The 15223-nt window shown below is 45.4% G+C and overlaps 1 protein-coding gene and 1 pseudogene across 2 annotated transcripts in view; one reads left to right on the top strand and one right to left on the bottom strand.

Moving 5' to 3' along the window:
• Window positions 1-15223, top strand: part of GCNT2 (glucosaminyl (N-acetyl) transferase 2 (I blood group)) — a 97561-nt gene that overhangs the window by 30098 nt on the left and 52240 nt on the right. The window lies entirely within an intron of this gene.
• Window positions 14418-15216, bottom strand: LOC139001942 (claudin-1 pseudogene; annotated as a pseudogene).

Below are 15223 nucleotides of genomic sequence, written 5' to 3'. Positions count from 1 at the left end.
GCCCCTTTCTCCTTTCCCAGCCCTAATCAAATAGACCAAGTGGGAGACTGAGAATGATACTTAGAAAGGCACAGGAGAGAAAACCATGTTTGCTATAGGTCTTCGGCGTAGCAGGCTGGCTTCCTCTTGGAACCTCACACCTCCCAGCTACAAAACGAGGGCCCCAGTGGGAAGACCCCTTTTGTTCCTACACATGCTTTTCCTTACGGAAGATGCAATGTCCAGACCACATACACACCCAGCTCTCGGCTATCGGGAATTCTTAGGAAGCTGAAAGTGCTGGGGAGTCTGGACTCCGAGTTGCCCATTTCCTGTGGCGAACGCATTCCATTTCCCTTGCAGGAAATTGGGGGTGAGAGCTCTGCCAAGAGACCATCTTCCCAGGGAGGCAGGTGAGCACAGCCCTGTGAGTACCCGATAATGAGATACCAGAAAACAACGTGAAAGTCGTTTAAAATTGGTGGGACTCAAAGAAGACATTTACAGAGGTAGCACTAAATCGAGTATCTTCACGCTGCTCTTACCTGGCCTTTCTATTGAGAAAATGACTGTCCCCTTGGTTTTCAACGCTTAGGCCTTCCCCATTTTGCACTAGAAATAGAAATGGTGGGGCCAGAACAAGTCCCTTGGGAGCCCCAGTCTCACTTCCTTCTTCAGGGAGGCCAGACAGAGTGGCTGTCAGTCTGTCCTCTGTGGCTGGTGGACAGACATATTGTCTAGACCCCTCCCTCTGGCCATATTCTCAAAGGAAACCCAGGAGCACAAACTTCTTTGACTCACAATACAAAACATCCTGCTCTGCCAGCAGTACCTCCCCCCCGCCCCAGTGCTGGTGCACACATATTTTCTAACTTCTCAGAACTTCGTAATTGTTGCTACTATGTCACCTTGAGAAAAGCCCATTTCCCTATCTTTTCTGGTTATTCCTCTAGCATTTTCTTTTCCCTACCTGCTCCAGGGCAGGGTGTCAGTGGCTATTTAGATTTTTGCCTCAAGTCTTGTGGAATTGTTTAGCATCTGCAGAAGCTCCTGGTGTTCTGGTTTTCTCCCTTCCCATGGCTACATTGTCCTCTTGCCCCACTCAGGGCGGGGCCGTCTCTACTGAGGAGGCAGAGCTGCTACAGGATTTGGCTTCAGCTCCTTTTTCTCCCTAAGTTTGTTCTTGTGAATTTTCACTCATGCATGACTCTGACCTTTCTCATGCCATGATGTTTTTCTTCCATAATGTTTTCATTTGCTTCTCTTCCTTTTGCCACTTCGTATACATTTTTTCAAAGCTCCTTCATCAAAGTGACCACATGATCACATTTCCTCATTTTTTTTTCAATCCTAAAAATAGCATGCTTCATACTTTGATTTATATTGCTTTTTAAACTTTGAGTTTTATTTACATGTGCACATTCTTTGGGAATGTGTTGTCACTCTTTGAGTTGCAAGTGACAGAAATGCAACTCGAAGTTGCTTCAACAGACACCAGCACTTACTGAGTCACAGAATTAAGATGTTCAAGGATGGACTCCAAATAAAGCTGGATCCAAAGTTGAAACAATATTTTCGGGACTTTTTCTTGGCAAGTCATCTCTCTGTGGGGAGACCAGCCATCCCTGTTTGCCCAGGTCTGAGGGTGGGTCCTGGGAATGGGTCTTTCAGGAATGTCAGACTGGGCAGGTTGGCCACCCTGTCTCTCTGCCTCTGTCCCTGGAGGTCTCATTGCAGCAGGTTCTCCCACAGGGTGTCGGAAACGACCAGAAATAGCCTCAGCTGTTTGGTTCTGACAGCGGGCACTTCTGGGGGAAAGGGAAGTCTTTCCCCTGAGAGTTTTAGCAATAGCTCGGGGGAGTCCTCGGGTTTGTTAGGCTGGGTCCAGATCCCTATCCCTAAATAAATCAGGGCGATGAAGCATGCCGGCCAGCCTTTCTTGGGCGGCTTTCTCACACTAGAGCTAGAGGTCAGGGGCAGGCTCCGGTGGGGAATGACTAACTAGCTCAGTGATGGCGAACCTATGACACGCGTGTCAGAGGTGACATGCGAACTCATTTTTTTTGGTTGATTTTTCTTTGTTAAATGGCATTTAAATATATAAAGTAAATATCAAAAATATAAATCTTTGTTTTACTATGGTTGCAAATATCAAAAAATTTCTATATGTGACACGGCACCAGAGTTAAGTTAGAGTTTTTCAAAATGCTGACACACCGAGCTCAAAAGGTTCGCCATCACTGAACTAGCTACTTAGGGTGATGCTGGGCAGACAGCAACACAGCGCACTGCACCGTGGTTCCCTGTCCTGCAGGCAGAGTTGTCCTGACCATCTGCACACATCAGAGGGGCAAGATTTAATGCAGCAATTTTCCATCTTTTCACCTCATGGCACATACACTAATTACTAAAATTCTGCGGCACACCAAAAAATATTATATATTTTGCCAATCTGACCAAAAAATAGGTATAATTTTGATGTATTCACAACAGACGGCTATTGTTGTATTGGTTGTTGTCATTTTTTTATTTGACAATTTTAAGGGAAAAGAGGGCGGTGCCCCCGACTAAATATTCTGGCGGAGAGACATGGAAGCATGGAACAGAGTGCGGAATCTCAGAAGGAAGGTGGGGGAGGTTGGGTGTCGGGGAGGTGATCAACCAAAGACCTTGAATGCATATATGCATAACCCATGGACACAGACAATAGGGTGCTGAAGGCTAGGGGCGGGGAGGGGGGAGGGAGGCGGGGGTGGGGGCTGGAGGGGGTCAATGGGGGAAAAAGGGGGACATATGTAATACTTTCAACAATAAAGACTTATTAAAAAAAATCTGGCAGCACACCGGTGGAAAATCACTGATTTAATGAGATACATAGCTGTAAGCACTTGAGCTATTTAACTTGGAGAATCCTCATTGAACTGCTTCTGTGGAAATGGCATGAGCTCAGTGAGCATAAACACATTTTTCCTCATAAACACATTTTTAATAATGTTCCTTTATTATATTTGGATGGTACTTAATTTGCAAAAGGATTTCTTGTATATTAGCTCCTTTAATTTTTATAAGAACCCTGTAAGAGAGTTATTGTTCCCATTTTGCAGATGAGAAAATTTATAATTAAAATATGTGACTTGTCCAAAGACAAATATTACATATACCTAATAAGAAATAAGAATAAAAGGAAACATCTAGGGCAACGGTTCTCAACCTGTGGGTCATGACCCCTTTGGGAGTCAAACGACCCTTTCACAGGGGTCGCCTAAGACCATCGGAAAACACATATATAATTACATATTGTTTTTGTGATTAATCACTATGCTTTAATTATGTTCAATTTGTAACAATGAAATTGGGGGTCACCACAACATGAGGAACTGTATTAAAGGGTTGTGGCATTAGGAAGGTTGAGAACCACTGATCTAGGGGAAGGAGAGGTAAGACTAATGTTATATATTTACATAAAACTGAACCTAATTTTACAAAGTCTTCATTTAATTATTTCAGTAAAAGTGTCCAAAAGATGAAATTTAGCTAATTGTAAGTCTCATTAAGCTTATGGGATGATTATATACTTAGACCCACCCAAGAATAATATTCTCTTGTTCCTTCTGTCATCTTGGTATTTAGCCTATTTTCTCACTCCCTCCAGCTGTTGCTAAAACTATTGCTGTTGTTGAACTTTTGGCTTTTTCATGTGAGCAGAGGTGCGGAAAGATGAGGAAACTAATGTTTACGGAATGTCTGCCTGTGGGTCTGCGTTACCTCAGCTTAATCTTCCCAAGAATTTGTCCAGTTGGAACTTAAGTCCACATTTTACAGATGTGAAGGTGGGATCAGAGGGTTGAGTAAGGTGCCCTGCTAAGAAGCAGAAAGCACAGTAAAGGAAAGGGCATGGGCAACGGGCACCTCAAATTCTACACGCTCAGACGTCAGCTCCTACACTCACCTTGTGTGCCCCTGAATTCAACACCATCCTCTGTTAGCTCAGACCTACAAACTGGCTTGTCGCTCTCCTTAGTTCTCAGCACCCCGATCCCTGTTGATTTGCCTTTCCCTGGAGCGTGAAGAGAACCAGCTTGGAATCCTAGCTACTCCATCACCAGCCTGTGGCCTGACACTTTAAAGTGCAGTCTCAGGGTATCAGTGTAGCATAGATGTTGGAAGCATGGGCCCTGGAGCCATACTGCCTGCATTTGAATCCCTCCTCAGCCATTGACAGGCTGTGTGACCTTGGATAAGCTGCCTAAATTTGGGGGCCTCAGCTTCCCATCTATAAAATAGAGAAAATAATAATATTTATATCAAATATGTGAGGCTTAAATGAGTTGGACCAGCACATGTTTTAAGTGTTCATTTTTATAATTGTTGTTATTGTTATTATTGAGCATGAGAACTGCATTAGTATGGGGATATGGTAGTGAATAAAACAAATAAGAAGACTGAGAGACCCCCAGCCTCTGCCTCCCGGACTTGCCCACCGTGGAGATGACCCCAGAGCTGTGCTCTCGCCTGCGCCTGGGCAGAGGCTGACAGTTGGATCCCTCACCTCCTTTTTACGGGCGGAGATGCCCAGGCTTAACAAGACCGAATCCAGCCTAGAGAGGACTGTTGATGTTACAGGATGTCCTTAAGAGTGGGGTCCCAGCTTTGCCTTTGCCACTTACTAGCTGCCTGACCTTGGGATAGTTACTTAATCTCTCCGTGCCTCAGTTTTTTCACCTGTAAAATGGAATTGTAATAGTACAGTCTCCAGGAATGCATGTGAGAATTGAGTTCATATATGGAAACCACTTATTACAATAGTTGGCATAAAGATCTAAATATATTTTCTTTTTAAACCTAAAAAAGAAACACAAATAAGATTCCTACTCTCATGAAGTATGTTTTAGAAGTGGGACACAGATAAAAAGTAGACAGAGAAGATAATTAGAAATTATGGTAAATGCTATAAATGCAGGTTGATACAGGAAAGGAATATATATATATATATATATATATATATATATATATATATATTGGAGGCCTGGTGCATGAATTCATGCACCAGTGGGGTCCCTTGGCCTGGCCTGTGGGTACCAGATTGCAAGAGGGTGCAGGCCAGGCTGAGGGACCCTGCCAGTGCATGATCAGGGCTTGGTAGAGACGTGGGACGTTGGCCAGCCGGGGAGGGACCATGGGAAGACTCCAGGACAAGTCCAGCACGTCTCACTCAGTCCCGATTGGCCAGACCCCAGCAGCAAGCTAACCTACCGGTTGGAGTGTCTGTCCCCTGGGGGTCAGTGCACATCATAGTGAGCAGTTGAGTGGTCTTAGCATATCATTAGCATATTATGCTTTGATTGGTTGAATGGACCACCAGACGACCGGACACTTAGCATATTAGGCTTTTATTATATAGGATATATATATATATATATATATATATATATATATATATATATAATTTATTTTGTTGTTGTCATTAATCCTCACATTAGGATATTTTTTCCATTGCTTTTTCAGAGAGAGTAGAAGGGAGGGAGGGGGAGAAAGAGAGAAACATCAATGGAAGAGAGCTACATGGGCTGGTTGCCTCCCACAAGCCCACAGCCCACGTATGTGCCCTTGACCTGGAATCTTGACCTTTAGTGTGTGGGCCGAGGCTCTAACCATGTAGCAACACTGGCCAGGGCTAATTTATCTTTTAAATGGAGTGGGTCAGGAAATGCTTCTTGGTGAAATTAGCACATGAACAGTACTTCCTATATGAAAATGAGCCAGCTATACACTTGGGAAAGAGGCTCCATGTAGGGACGAGGGCTCGCAAAGGCCCTGAAGTGAGCAAGAGTGCCCTGTTCAGGAGCCAGAAAAGCAGCCCTGGTGGCTGTGGCTGAGTGAGCGAGGCGGAGGGCTGGACCAGGCATGACGTGGGCAAGGCCCATGTGTGAAGGCCACAGAGACGAGGTGGCCTGGCAGCACCCTGCTCATAGGGTTATTGGCAGAAGCAGCAAGACAATGTGTGCAATTGTTTGGCAAGATGCCAGGTACAGAGTCAACAGTCAATAAACTGGATCTGCTCTCAGCCTCCTCCCCGTTGATCTGCTCTTGGCCTCCTCTCTATTTCTGGTTGCCATTGGTCTCTCTCCATCTCTCTCCTACAAGGATCTAATTTCTTTCTAAGTACTTTCCTTGAATCCATCCTCAGCTTGTTTAAACCCATTCTCCTCAGGGACAGGATGACCTTCATAAAAATGCACCTTGAGCCCTGGCAGGGTAACTCAGTGGATTAGAGTGTCATTGAGATACACCAAGTTTGCAGGTTCGATCCCCGGTCAGGGCTTATATAAGGATCAACCAATGAATGCATAAATGAGTGGAACAACTAATTGATGTTTCTCTCTCACTCCCTTCCTCTCTCTCTAAAATAAAAATTTAAAAAAAGGGTCACCTTGACCATGCGCTCACATCTCTCTCCTTTTTAGAAACCTATGGATCCCTGTCACTTCCAGCGTGACATTCTAGCCCCTTTACTGGGCACAGGGAGCTCATTACAGCCTGGCCCCTTGCTTTCCGGTGCCTTCTCTCAGTAGGCACCCCATCCCATACTGCACTCCAGCTCTCCCAGATGGCTTGTGGGTCCCAAATGTGCCCCTCCCACCTACCCTGCCTGATTCATGCAAGTCCTTCTGCCGGAATGCTCTGGAATGCTCTTCAACCTCCTCCATGATCATTTTACTTCTAACCCAGTGTTCTGTCCCCTATTTACAAGGCAAAGTACAGAATTGCTCTTTTCTAAAGTCGTTTTTACTTAGAAAGGCGGATGAGGTCAAAGTGCTACGAACTAATTATCAAAGATGGAAGCCCTTGAGTGACACTTTGTCCGCCCTTTGACTGTCTGGAACTTTGAGGCACCACTTGCAGCGTTATGAAGAAGAGGTTCTATGTTGCCAACTGTGCCAAAGGGTACAGCTTGCATACTCCCTCTTGGAGAAACTTGTATTTAACTGGATAATTCTGTTCTTTTCTGATTTTTGATTACCAACTATTAAATTGAGCCTTGGGTAAAAGTTTGTTTTAGAGCCACTCTTCTCAGTGAAGTTCAGAATTAGGGAAATGTAAGCTTTCAGTAAACATCCCCCTTACGTCTTTCCTCAGTTTGCTTTTCTGCTCTTACTATTCTTTCTCCCTCAGTGACTCGTTTCCATCCACAACTAGCCCCATTTCTGGGCTCCCAGGCCCTCGCCCACACTTCTCCCTGTCTTAGGACCTCTCTGCCTGCGGCTCCCTTGGGAACCTGCCGACACGTCTCCCCACCCCTACTCCCCACCAACACACGTCTCCCGCATCCCCGTGACTGGCACGGCCATTTGCAAGGGAGCCAGCTTCGCCTGGTGCAGGCTCCCGTATCTAATCAGCACATTCTGCACATTCTGCCTGTGACAGGTTTCTGATGAGCGGCACCCTCCCTATTCCCATCACTCCTGCTCTAACTCGGCCCTTCGCGCTTCTCAAGTAGATTCCCAGACCCTGCCAAGTGTTCTCTCGGGCCCAGGTCTCCCTCTTCAAACCATTCTGACACTCTTGACATATTTTGCTTCCTAAGGCATAGCTCTAAGAAAAACTTCTCGATCCCAAAAGCTTCAGTGAGCTCAACAGCTTCTTGAATTATTCAGTATAAACATCTCAGTGAGGCATGTTGGGTATCAATATATCCCTATTGGATATCACCTCAGCATCACCAGCATGACCCACTACCAGTTCCCACCCCTGCTTTCCCTGAAAGGGACACTCCAGAAACGCCGCCAGGCCTGCGGTCCTTTCTGCCTGTCATTACCTGTCCTTGGGCCATTCTCCTCCTCTTTCCCACTTAAATAATGACCTTGATAGGTCTGCATTCACTGGCTTGTCACTTAGGAAGCTCTTCCTGATCTTTTTTCTCAGTGGTACACCCTTGTAGCCTTTGTTGTAACTCTCTTACATCATTCTATAGTCTTCTTCGTATTATGATTATGAATGTACGTACCATATTACCTTATCTGGGCTATAATCACTTTGGGGCCTTTTATTTACTTTTTTTTTTTTTTTAGCAGCCCAATTAGTGAGCATCCAATGGGATAAAAAATAAATATTTATTGACTTCAGTCAGATGGAAATAATTTTTAATATGTCCTTTGTGCTGCTTCCCAGTCAGCTGCAAATCATCATTCCCTCCTCCCCCTTCCCCCCCCACCCTACAGAGAGAGAGAGAGAGAGAGAGAGAGAGAGAGAGAGAGAGGCTAGATTATCCTGCCAAATCCTGAGGGTCCGCTGCAGGTAGCGTCTTCTAGCCATGCCCAGGTTTCCTGGGACATTTCCTGACACCCTTTCTGTTTCTGGTCAACAGCAATGGGACTGTTCTCCTGTTCTTTCTCCCTCCGTCTTTCCAAAGCATCTGGCTCATCCTGGGAATGCTTCTCAAGGCCAAGCTCATTGTGCTTCACTCTGAGGCCCACCATCCCTGCACTTACCAGATGGGTGTCTTACTCTGCACCAAAGAAATAAAACGAACAGCCCAATAGCAGAGGCCTCTGCTATAAAGACCAATCTGGCTGTTATAAGTCTGCTTCTTTGCTGGAGTTACCCTATCATTTGGTGAAGCAAACGACCCTGCTAAGATTTGGGGTGATTCCCCGCCCCCAACACCACCCCCCGAGTCTCAGAGTGGACAGTGTGCAATCTTAGAAAGCTAACTCCAAAGCAGCAAGTATTAATTACTTCCCTAACTAACCGTTTCTTAGTCTGGTTTCTCAGTGCTAGACCACTTACAAGCCTCTCTTTTCCTCTTCTGACCCGCACAGTGTGTGGCATTTTTTTCAGAGATGCTTTTGAACAAAACCATGAGTGGCAAAAGGTTTTCCTCAGATATATTTACCCTGCATCCACTTTATTTATTTTTTTAAAATATATTTTATTGATTTTTTACAGGGAGGAAGGGAGAGGGATAGAGAGTTAGAAACATCGATGAGAGAGAAACATCGACCAGCTGCCTCCTGCACACCCCCTACTGGGAATGTGCCTGCAACCAAGGTACATGCCCTTGACCAGAATTGAACCTGGGACCCTTCAGTCTGCAGTCCAACGCTCTATCCACTGAGCCAAACCGGTTAGGGCCTGCATCCACTTTAAGCGCTGCATTTTCAGAGAATGGATAGATGATAGCCATGCCCCGTAATCTTCAGCCAGATTTGAAACATCGAAACGTAACTGTAAACATATCCAAGGACAAAATTATCATCTTTACAGCAAGCTGAAGATACTAAGATCATCCTAATGCAGTTAGCTTTCTAGTTATTTCTTCCATAGCCACCCCTTCCTTCACCCCAATCCTCAAAAATTCCTCTTCAATTGAAATCCTGTAACTTTCTCCTCAGTTCAAGTCAGGGCTCCTTCTTTGAGCTTCTTATGGTTCTACAGGCGGAAAGCTCTCCCGTGTCCCGTGGGAAAACTGCCCACCAGACCGGAAGTCCTGCGAGATGCTGGGTGGTCTCCTGGACAGGTGGGACGCCTCCCATCTGGGTTCTACTCTCCTAGGACTTTGGTCTGAGCTCACTGCCCTCACCTCCGAGCCTTCTTGATTTATTTCTGGTCAGTTAGCCTACCACATTTTGGACTTTCCCTGCACTTACTCAATCTAAACGGAATTCCCCAGGGCAGGTTCCTGTAAAAAACAGCTTCCTTTTTATTCTGAGCAGAAGCTATCCTAATCACAGCATTTAGAGCTGAAGGAGCCTTGGGGAGCACTAGTCCAATCCTAACATTGCGTACATTTGGAAATTGAGAGTCAGAGAGATCCAACAGCTGACTGATTATGATGTTCCATAAAATGAGTTAATATTTTCTGGCGACATTGCCCATTTATTAAGAATGTTAAATAAGCACATCAAACACACACACACACACACACACACACACACACGAAGCACTTCCATTCATAAGACCCCACATGTTCCTATTAGCTCCACTTTACAGGAAGAAGAGCTCTCAAGTCACATGTGAAGTAGAGGGAGGGGATTTTAGATGCAGTTAACATTGTAATAACACAGCTCTTTTTCCTTTTAGGTTCTCCCAACATTAGATAGGTTGTTGCTAAGGCATTCTTGTATCCACTGGGGAACATCTAGGTAGATAGAATAGTTTAAGTGCATTCTTTTCCATTTCCTGTAGAGCTACCCCACAAATATTAGTCACTTTGTCCCAGTGCCTCAGTGGTTTGGGGAAGGGTCATGTAGAGTTTCCATGCGCTACAATTTGCAGACTTTTGATGATTTGCATGTTCCTCCCACACAGACGAATGGTTTAAACATCTTTTTTCCTTCCACACTGATTAGTTACTGAATCCCCTCTATAGGGTATATCTTTCAGCAGTGAGTGGGTAGGACCAATGATGTCTCGGGTGACCAGTTCTCCTTGGTTTGCCCAGGACTTTCTCAGGTTTGGCATTGAAAATCCCAAGGCCTGGGAACTCCCTCAGTCCTTGGTAAACTGGAACAGCTGGTCACCCTGAGTCCTGCCCCACACATTGTTGCTCACCCTTCCAATGCCCAGGGCCCCTTGGAATCTAGAATTAGTGCCCTAGATATTTATGTTCCCCAAAGTAGCACTGATCAATAAACTGGAAAGAAATTATAATCAAAATCCCCCAGTCATGTAAGTCACAACACATTGAAGACACTGTCAGCCATGAGGGCCCTGACCAGAGCAGCCAGGACTGAGCCTGCTCTGTTTATAACAACTTTTCCATTGTTTTTGCAGAGGAAGGATAGAGTTTAAGGATGTCATCTCAAAGGATGGATTGGTAAACATAAAATTTGAACCTAAAGTCACTTTAGCCCTAACCAGTTGGCTCAGTGAATAGAGCATCGGCCTGCGGACTCAAGGGTCCCAAGTTCAACTCCAGTCAAGAAGGGCATGTACCTTGGTTGCAGGCACTTACCCAGTATGGCGTGTGCAGGAGGCAGGTGATCGATGTTTCTCTCTCATCGATGTTTCTAACTCTCTATCCCTCTCCCTTCCTCTCTGTAAAAAATCAATAAAATATATATAAAGTCACTTTAACTAGGGGATAAATCAAATGTGAAGATTTTCTTCAACTAAGTACAAACACAGGACATATCTTGGCGGCACACTTGTTTCAGCTTTAATTTCTAGGGAAGCAGAAGAAACATCTGCTTTTGGGGATTTATCCAAGCATTCTGCCCTAACAAACAGTCTAAACTCAAGTAAACAACAGGTTCTGTGGGAAAGAAGCTAGTATGACAGTGGATAGAATAAACTAAAAATGAGCCAAAAAGTTAATAGAGCTATTAATATTAGATGTTGGAGCAAACCACTGCCTATCTCTATTTTTAGAATGTTTTTTCATTTATTTAAAAATGTTCAGCCCAGCCAGAGTGGCTCAGTGGTTGAGCATCGACCTATGAACCAGGAGGTCACAATTCGATTCCCGGTCAGGGCACATGCCCAGGTTGCGGGCTTGATCCCCAGTGGGAGGTAGGCAGGAGGCAGCCAACCAATGATTCTCTCTCATCATTAATGTTTCTATCTCTTTCTCCCTTTCCCTTTCTCTCTGAAATAAAAAAAAAAATCAACCAATGAGTGCAACAACAAGTTGATGTACCCCCCGCCCCCCACCGCCAAATCAATAAATAAAATTTTTAAAAATGTTCAGAAGATAAAGAGTATCTTCAAGACACACATCTCTGGCAGCAACTGAATTGTAAAATGCTATCTTTTAGTAGAAATACCATATCATCCCCTTGTCACTTCAATCCATATTCAAAAATATGGTGTGGAACCCGGCCAGAGTGGCTCAGTGGTTGAGCGTCAACCTACAAACCAGGAGATCTCGGTTTGATTTTCTGTCAGGCACATGCCCGGGGTAGTGGGCTCGAACCTTGGTGGGGGGGGGGGGGGGGGGGGGGCAGGCGTGCAGGAGGCAACCCATCAATGATTCTCTCTCACCATTGATATTTCTATCTCTCCCTTTTCCTTCCTCTCTGACATCAATAAAAATATATTTTAAAAAAAATGGGGTGGAGGAGTTTGGAGGTGTCTGCTATGAGAAGCATACCAGAAGAAAATGGACAGACCTTGGACACGCAAGGTGTTCTCGTGAATTTGCAGTCTTTGTTCTCAGAGGAGACATTTGGAAACAGAAAAGTTGCATAGAAAGATAGTCACCTATTCTTTTCCTGGAAATGTAACAGAATATAGGCAAAGGCTAAATTTTTGCTTATAAGAATTTTGTTTGTTTGTTTGTTTGTTTGTTTTGGACACTTAGAGTTACATCTGGGCAACTAATCCCAGAAGGGAAAGAAATGTGCTACCACAAGGAGGCTGCTAGGAAAGCAGAGAAATGCAGTGTGGCCCTAGAAGAATGAGATGAACTGGGGTAGTGGCCTGAGGAATAGGAGGGGAGAAGACTCAGAAGGCTTCTTCAGCAGATTTACTTTCCACCACCTGGCTATTCTAGAAACTGTTCTTTTCTTTTTTTTCCAATGAGTATTTTTAGACTTATAAATAATACTGATGAAACTACTTTTTCAAAAGTGGGAAACTGAGACACGAGTGATCCTAAGAAATGTTCTCAAGGTCACACAGTAAACAGCAGAGCCAGATGTTATATCCTGCATCAGAGCCTTTGTCTTCCCCACCGTGCTGCCACGTGGTGTCTTTCGCGGGTGCAAGGCAGGCTGGCTCTCCGGAGAGGGACCCACATGGAGGCAGTTTAAAAGAACAGGCTCCGTGTCTGCAGTTGGGAATGAAGGGCAGTTCCCTGCTCTTGGGGGAGAGGCAGAAGAAGCTCCCAAGCGGAGCTGTTCTCACCAAATGCACTAAGGAAGGTGGACAGGTGTTTACCCGTTTGAGTCCCAAGCAGCGCAATCGCGCTGCTTGGTATTTCTCGACATAAAATAAAACAAGCGCTATCACGCTGTTTGGGTCTTTTCGTACTCATTTAGAGAAAGCGCGGTTGCGCTGTTTGGGATTCTTCGACAGTGTTTTTTCAATACCCCCTGGGACACAAACGAATCGTATGTTTTCTCGATATAAAATCTCAGCAGCGCGATTTCGGTTAAGGTCTCAGATAAGCTGAGTTTGGCAACAGAGAGAGAGATGACTCAAGATTTGCTGAGTGCTTTTAAAGAAACTAATTTTTTGAACTGATTTCAGAGAGGAAGGAAGAGGAAGAGAGAGATAGAAACATCAATGATGAGAGAGAATCGTTGATCCACTGCCTCCTGCACGCTCCCCACTGGGGATTTAGCCTGCAACCCATGCATGTGTCTTGACTGGGAATCAAATGGTGACCGCCTGGTTCATAGGTCGATGCTCGACCACTGAGCCACAGCAGCTGGGCTGGCCTAATTTTATATTGCCCACAAGCCAAGAATGATTTTACATTTTTAGATATTTGGGAAAAAAATCAAAAGAAGACTATCTGATGGCATGAAAATGATATGACGTTGAGATGCTGATTGCTAGAGTCCAACTCCAGCAGGTCCAGGGGTCCCCAAAGGTGTGGACGGAGTTGGCGAAGAAGGAATGACACGAAGACAGCCTTCAGTTGATCAGCAGCCTAGTTAGGACCTCTAGCCAGGATCTCCAGCCAAAGTTCTGGTTGGAGTTCTGGTTAGGAACTGATCAGGATCTGATGAGGATCTGATGTTTATTGTCTTGTTACATCCGTATTTATACCAGCCAATTTTAATCCTGTCAATTTCTATTGCAAAGGTTAGGGCGTTTCTTATCTCCATTCCAGGGAGTAAAGATTATGTAGATTAACTACCCGCCTGGCATTTAGTTAAGGGGTTGTATCCCCTCCCTAACCTCAGGGGAAAATCCCCACCTGGGGAAACAACCTTTCTCAGAGAGGTGACCTTGGTTCAAACACATGGCGCTAAGGAGAGCAAACATATTAAGAACAATATGCTATATATGCCAGGTCCCTTGAAACATATGCTGTGCAGATGTTTCTTTCCTGCAGCGACTGTGTCAAGCAGCAAGGATGGACCGGCTTCCGGCAAATTCCCCCTTTTTTATTTTTTAAATGATAGCGCATGCAAATCAGTGGCCACCTCTCAGATTGGGCCGTTTAAGACTCGGAAGAAGACTGGCAAGCAATGACAATAAGCATAGCTATAAACATAGTGGATGAAGCGCACAAGGAGCCCCTTTCCTTAGAAGGTTGCCGGCCTCTTCAGTCAAGAGATTTCAGCTGTCCTCAAGCTGTTGGTTTGCTTGTCTTTGTTGGGCGGCGTCACTGGCGACGGGCTTCCCGAAGTGTTAGCGAGTTGAAGGGCTGCATCAAAGGGTCCATCACGGCCATGCTTGATGGTGGTGTTGGTGTCCAAGGAGGAGTAAGCTGTGTCCTCTGGGTCAGATGTTATGGAGGATGGAGGGTAGTAGAGAGAAAAAGAAAAGAAAGCAGAAGAACTATTTAATAACACCACAGTTCAGATGACAATAGTCAAAGTTCAAGGTCTTAAAGTCAATCATAGTATTTCAATGTCCATTTTCTATTTGTTCCAGCGTTGTCTCGTTTTGCTTCTGTGTCACACGTAGTCTTTCCCACTGGAAGGTGCAGGCTTGGGATAGGGCCGTGCTGTTGGGTAAGATGTTTTTCGGGGGCAGGAGCAGCAAAGTAGGGCACCTCCCAGAAGGCAGAGAGAAGCAGCAGCCCAGCCAGTGAAGAGAGCTGCAAATTCATACCTGGCATTGACTGGTGGAATTCTTGAACAAATCTGTGGCCATACCATGCTGTGGCAACTAAAGCAGCTAGACCTGCAATAAGAAATATCACACCTCCAATGACAGCCATCCGCATCTTCTGGACCTCATCATCCTCCAGGAACTTTATACACTTCATGCCAACAGTGGCCACAAAGATAGCTATTAGTCCCAGCAGGATGCAAACCACCATCAAGGCATGGGTTGCTTGCAAAGTGCAGTTCATGTTCAGCAAGGAGTCGTAGACTTTGCACTGGATCTGCCCCGTACTCTGCGACACACAGGACATCCACAGCCCCTCGTAAATGGACTGGGCTGTCATGATGTTGTCGCCCGCATAGGAGTGAACCTTCCACTGGGGCATCCCAGTGCTGGCGATGGCTCCAATCCAGCCCACGAAGGCCAGGATGAAGCCCAGCAGTTGCAGCCCCCCATTGGCCATGGTTCGCTCGGGCTCCCTGGCTGGCTCCGGGATCACAGGTGCAGCAGGTGGAGT

The sequence above is a fragment of the Myotis yumanensis genome, unplaced genomic scaffold (assembly GCF_028538775.1).
Source record: "Myotis yumanensis isolate MYYU_CA2020_CCGP unplaced genomic scaffold, mMyoYum1.0.hap1 SCAF_2, whole genome shotgun sequence".
Classification (NCBI taxonomy): Eukaryota; Metazoa; Chordata; class Mammalia; order Chiroptera; family Vespertilionidae; genus Myotis; species Myotis yumanensis.
Note: the sequence above shows the minus strand (reverse complement) of the source record. Positions and strands in the feature narration are given on the sequence as shown.